We start from the raw sequence: 6,181 nt of genomic DNA, 5'->3' as shown, positions 1-6,181 counted from the left end.
ATCTCTTACAACAGAGTTTTCAGTCTCTCTTATAGAAGACTGACAGTTGAAGGTGAAGTCCTATATTGTAAGGCTAAATGCTTTGTAGGAGAAAGTTTAGTCTTGGAAGATAGGGCTCATTGAGGGCCTTGGAGGTGCAGAGTGCGCTGCAATGCACAGTGAGGGGCAGCCTGGATCCAGCACGGCCAAAGAGAACATCCCACATGAGAGACTGGTGCAGAGCATTTCAGGAGGCAAAAGCTGGGGTACTACTAGGGAGTAGCTAGCTCTTCTTTAGGAATCAAGAAAATACAGGATTCCTGCTTTTTATAAATAATATCAGTTCTTTGAATAACAATGGGAGAAGAGGTATCTATCAGATTCCACTTCTATGTCAGCAAAGAAAACCGTAGGTTAATGTTGATAGGGGATACACTATTTAACCGTCAGCCATAGAAGATCTGAAGAAACTGTCTAGGCTCTGCGTGAGCCTCAAAAGCTGGAAGGGTTGTTGGGTGCTCTCTGGCTACAGAACTGAAGAAATGCCTTCGTATGTTAGGTGGAGGAAGGATATCAAAGTGTGAAACAACCAGGCACACACATGAGCTGATACCAGGCCAGGTTACAGCACTGTTACAGGAGAAAGTGGGTTTGGTAGATGTGCAACTTCGTGCTGAAGGTAAAGACCCTTCCTGAATATATCTTGAACTTTACCTTCATTGTGTAACAGGAGCTTTAGAAGTATTTTTCCACAATCTCTGTATTTGTAACGCTAGATCTGCCTAGTCCCTGCTCTGTAGCTGATATGCTGTCAGGTTTTTAAATCTTGCCATTTGTTCTGTAGGATTGATTTTTCAAGCATTAAGAGTGGCCTCCAAGCATCTATGTGAATCTCGCAAGGGTCACAAAGGCTCTAAAATTAAACAAAACAGGTCAATGAGAGAATAAATGAAGTAAATCAAAATGCAAAACTAAACAAGATGCTGGACAATAAGGGAAGAACAACTTCTGCAATTGTTTTGTGTATCAGTTAGGAGCCTTAAGCTGATCGTAACCACAAGGACTTGGAAGCGCGTATTTAGAAACTCACATTTAATATAATGGATGTCACCGAAACACATGGAAGGTGAGTAGGCTATTAGAGTGTCTATTTATTAGCTACCTACAAAAGACAGTATTAGACGCAAAGAAAGAGAGTGGAATTTGGTTTAAACAGCCATGGCTTTGATATGGGCAAATGGTCCTGTATTGATCCGATCCTAATGGACAGAATAAATGAGAATTAGCTGGTACAATGCTGCAACAGAAAAACATACAGTAGAAGCTCGTGGGTGTTTGAAGAGCTGGTCACCCATAACATGCCTTGTGTCAAGTGACTGAAATGAATACACTTAAGAGTGCAAACATAACAAAGATTAATTCAGAAATATGTGTACTCAGCGCTGAAAAATACCCATTTCACAAAGCCAAAAACAACTGTGACCCATACCTGCTGAAGGGGTGGGCAGAGAAGAGAGCTTACATTGGAAAAAAAAATGGGAGGCTTTTTAAGAACACTCAACCTACATTCAGAAAGTAGAATCAAGAAAGAATTACGTACTGATTTGAAAGTATAATAAATCCTTCCTCCTTACAAAGGAAGTGCAATTGTTTAGAAATAGAAGACAGGAGATTTGACTCTCATAAACATTAGTCTAAGGCTAAGCTTCTGAACAGGTGCCTGACCCATCTAAATGCACTTCTACAATTGCACAAAAGAAGAATTTCAGAGCCTGGATGCAATGACACAGATATAAGTATGCCCTTGAATTAAAATATCCTTGTTATGATGATACTACTTTATTTCTGATTAGCCATTGCTCTTGCCCATAGCATGCCGTCATATAAGGAAAGTTGAAAATTAAGTTCACCTTTCTCATGGTTTTATGGTTTTATCTTAGGTTTTATGTCCTGTCTGGTTCAGTGAGCGTGTGGTCATGGAAGCCAAATTTAAAATTTCCACTGGAGCTGTATTTTGCTCCAGTGGGAGCAGAGGGAGAACTCCTTTGCCTCATGCTCTCCTGAAGGGAAGAACATTGTTTTGAGCCCTTCTGCTCAGTGCCGATAGAATCAGATGCAACACGTATATTCCTATCCACAAAAATATTCCTGAGAAGGACAAGCTGAACTTAAATGAAGGGTGTCAGCTACATATTCTCAATAATGCTGTATAACAGCTTGCTGCAAATTTGAATGAAAATGAGTCTGAAGTTCAAACATTCCTCTTCCCTTATAGGACTTTGTGTCTGTATCAGAAAATAGATTTTTTTTTCCTATTAGCTATTCTCTATGTACAGTGGCATATATGCATACCTAATTCAAAAGGATGATGAACATCCTTTTGAGAACCTCCACATTAAGTATAAATAACAAATACTAGATGTTTCATGGAAATAAAAAAAAAAATGTTCTATTTGAATATCTGAGTGGTTCTCAAGCCTCAGACTTCCCTTTTTGACTTCTTCATCTTTTTCTCAAATAAAACCTGTCAAATCTCCCAAGGCTTTCTGCCATTTGGTAGTGAAGAGCTATTTATAAAGACACTCTCTTTGAAAAATACAACACTTAGGTCAAATCAGTTGCATGTCGACCTCCTGCCAATATGCTGTCAGTACATGAGCAGCTATGGCCTTTGTTCTATACATATATGTGTATATATATATATGTATTTGTTATTTTTCCATAACACTGTTGAAAAAACTTCTGCTTCAGCTGCCTTCTAGAGTAATCCCCTAGCTCTGCCCACTTAGTAGAATATCAAACCATCCTTGCCTTTCGTCTCAGCTGCCAATTCAGTTTATTACCATCTGCTGCTGGTAATTCTATCAAAACATTAAGATACCTTGAATTAGCTCCTGCCAGGAATAGCTGCAAGTGAAAAATGTGCACAGAGTGGGCAAAATCTCTATCAGCAGTTGCCAGGAAAAGGTAGCAAGTGGAGAAGGGTATGGATGTTTCATCCAGGGATGTTTCCCTTCTTCAATTTCATTTATTTTTCTCTCAGGCTGAGCATCTACATTAGTTATGCTGCTTGCTACAAATCTGGCCAGTAAAGGGATGCATATTGTTCTATTGATCTCGCTCCATACATCTCAGCTATTCATCTCAAAGAAATGCTTCAGCAGTAGCAGACTTGACACTGTTCCCACTTCCCATTCATGCCCTCGTTTGTCAGCTGTGCAAAGTTTGTGAACCCAGCTAGATTGCTCACCAGGCTTGACTAGCAGCAGAGTGCCATTTATGTATGTCATTTATGATAGTGTCACCCCCTGCCTTGCTTGCCCGCAAACTTTGCCTCTTCCTCCTTCAGTGGGACATGTGTTTAGGTGGAAGTATTTGGACTCGCTGTATCTGAGCAGGAAGTTACTGATGCTGAAGCAATTCAAGCTGGCCCAAAATGTAGCTCCTCACCTTCCACATGACCTTGGCTGCCATGAGTACATCAGCCCTGGCTTCAAATATTATAGTGGCTCCTATTTAGTTGTAGATTCCAGTGAGCAGAATTTATTCCTAATATTCATTGCAACTAATAGATTAAATCTTAGATATGCTAAATACTGAACTTAGACTTAGGAATCACTAAGACATTTCTGGGACACTGCAGATTACTAGACTTAACATGTGTTTTGGTACAAGAGCCGTGATCTAGCTTTCTAAGGAGTTTTGAGACCTTTTAGACAGAAAGGTTTGTTCAGTAAACTGTAACTATAATCTGTAAAAAAGACAAGTCAAACCTTCATTCCTGGAAAATAACCTCACAGCTTAAGGAGAGAGTGAATGGGGGAGCAAATCAGGAGTTCATTCTCACTCCAGGTAAGAATCTGGATGTGCAGCTATTGGAGATCATCAGACAACTGCCAGAGTCGGACCACCCTTACATGTTGCTGCAAACCTCCTTTTTCTGGGGGGTCAGGATGGGCAAAGAGGGAGGAGGAGTGGGGAGATAAAATCTCACTGGAGTAACAAGAATGAAGTTGTTAATAATTCTGTTCAGCAAAAGACAATTCTTTTCTTCCACAATCAGATGCTAAAGCAAGAAGATCAACCAAGTACCTTGCACATGGTAAGCATAGGTTTATTTTTGCAAAAGACAGGGAGTCAGAAGCCAGATAAGACATGTCTGAGGAACCAAAAGGATAAATCTCACTCTGATTTTGTCTCCTCTCCTCTGTTAGACTGACTTGCGCTCATTCAATTTATCAATGCAGAAAACATTGACTTCTACAAATGTTTTTTTTTTCATGAGTAATCTAGCTGTTGCCTGTGGGACTAGTAATGGAAACAAAGCAATTGCCAAGAGCACCAGCAAGATCTTCCTCTATATTCAGATGGGAGGATGGTCATCAACCCTTGCGTAGCTTTCTCATAACACTGTGTGTGTTTGACTCACCCAGGAAATCTGGCAGAACTAATAGGAACACTTTCTTTCACAGATGAAACAGGTTGAAACTGGATGAGCGTGGGGCAGAGAAGAGGATCTAGTAAACTATTTGGTTTTTGCTTTATGTAAGGTATTGCATTAGCTGAGTACATGAAGCATCTGGCTTTGTGAATCATTACGAGAAACTCACTCCTGTACTACTGGAGGCAAATTGCAAAAAAGCATACAATACAGCTTGCTAAAAATTATGCTGCGTTTACTGGAACTATTCCAACCTTTTTCAGCCACACATACCCTCAGAGTAACATTATTTTAGCTCAGGTGTGAACAGTGTTAACTGATTCTCACATACCAATAGAGCAAGATTGATCTGACCAAGTTATAGCGCAGGGGAAGTGTTAGAGCCAATGGAGATTTGAACCTGACGACTTATCTTCTCCTTCCCTTTTTTACAAAAAAAAAAAAAAAAGCAAAGTAGGTATTTTTCCTACATCTTTCTGTTTCTATTATCTTACCTTCCAATGTACAGTAAGAAGAGATGAATAAACTGTGCAACGTTAGGTATGTATTTTACTCTTAGAAAGCTTAGGCTTTTCTTGCAGACTGAGTGAATCTGTCACTGACCTGTCACTCTCCAGAGAAGTGCGCTCCACATCTGGAGTGAAAGTGCTGGTGTTCTCTGAAACATGACACCTGTCTGAGGAGTGGACTGTTTATTCTGTTGTGTCTTGGTTATGTTAACAGCTGCTCTTCTGATTCCCTCCCCCCTCTTTTTTTTCCTAATCTCCAACTCTCCCCTCATTTCCGCTTAAGATGGACTGAGCAGATTTCTCCAGCATACTGTGGCTTTGAATGACTGTTGATGAATCCTCAAGTATAGCCCATGTTAAGCTCTCCAAAATAGTCTAGAAACTATTTCTAGTTTCTAGACTAATAGTCTAGAAACTAAGAAGTCCCTTCGCCTGCAATATACTGTATCTGCCTTGGATATCCTGAGCGCTCTGTACCATGAGCCAGATGCCTGAGCACCAGGATGTCATTATGGTGATCAGTCCAGAGAAGGGCAACCAAGGGTTACAATACCTGAGCTAGCAATAAATGTCCGCCACAGGAAGCCGCCACATTTTAAAGATCAGACAAAGGAGTCAACTTGTTTAATTTCCATTTTTGTGGCCAGACTTCCACTTCTAAGTGCAGATCAGAGTTTAGATATGATCTTCATTGAAAACAGTGTCATGCCTAACAGAGACAGAAAGAAATATAATACCTCTGTTTTCACCGAGCAATGAGACATGAAGCAGAAAAGGAAGAGAAACAACATAGATGGGATGCTGGGATCCACCAAATAGTTTTATGACAGTTTGCTTGGAGACTCCTCAGTGTGCATAAAAACCAAACCCAGTAAATTAAGCTTTCTGATGAGGGCTGTCACTAGATTTCTTAGAGATATGGTCCATTACAGGGAAATCAACCCTGGCTTTCAGGTATTTTATTGCTTTTCCTTCTCTTCAACTCCCTGTCTATCTCTTTATGTTGTTTATATAATACACACATTGCAAACAGCATGGAGAAAGGATGAGGGTGCTGCCCCACGTACTGGCTTTAATTATGTTCTCCACAGTTATATATAGCTTGTCTTTCTTGTCAAAGCCCTTTCATGAGCTTACCCAGTTGTGTCATTAATGCCTGCATTCGGGTTGCGCCTGAGTTTTTTGTAGCTCGCGCACCCCCAGACCACCATAGGCAGTTCTGGCACCTGGGGTCCAGATGTGTGCTCAGATA

The sequence above is a fragment of the Struthio camelus genome, chromosome 2 (genome assembly GCF_040807025.1).
Source record: "Struthio camelus isolate bStrCam1 chromosome 2, bStrCam1.hap1, whole genome shotgun sequence".
In the NCBI taxonomy this organism is placed as follows: Eukaryota; Metazoa; Chordata; class Aves; order Struthioniformes; family Struthionidae; genus Struthio; species Struthio camelus.
Note: the sequence above shows the minus strand (reverse complement) of the source record.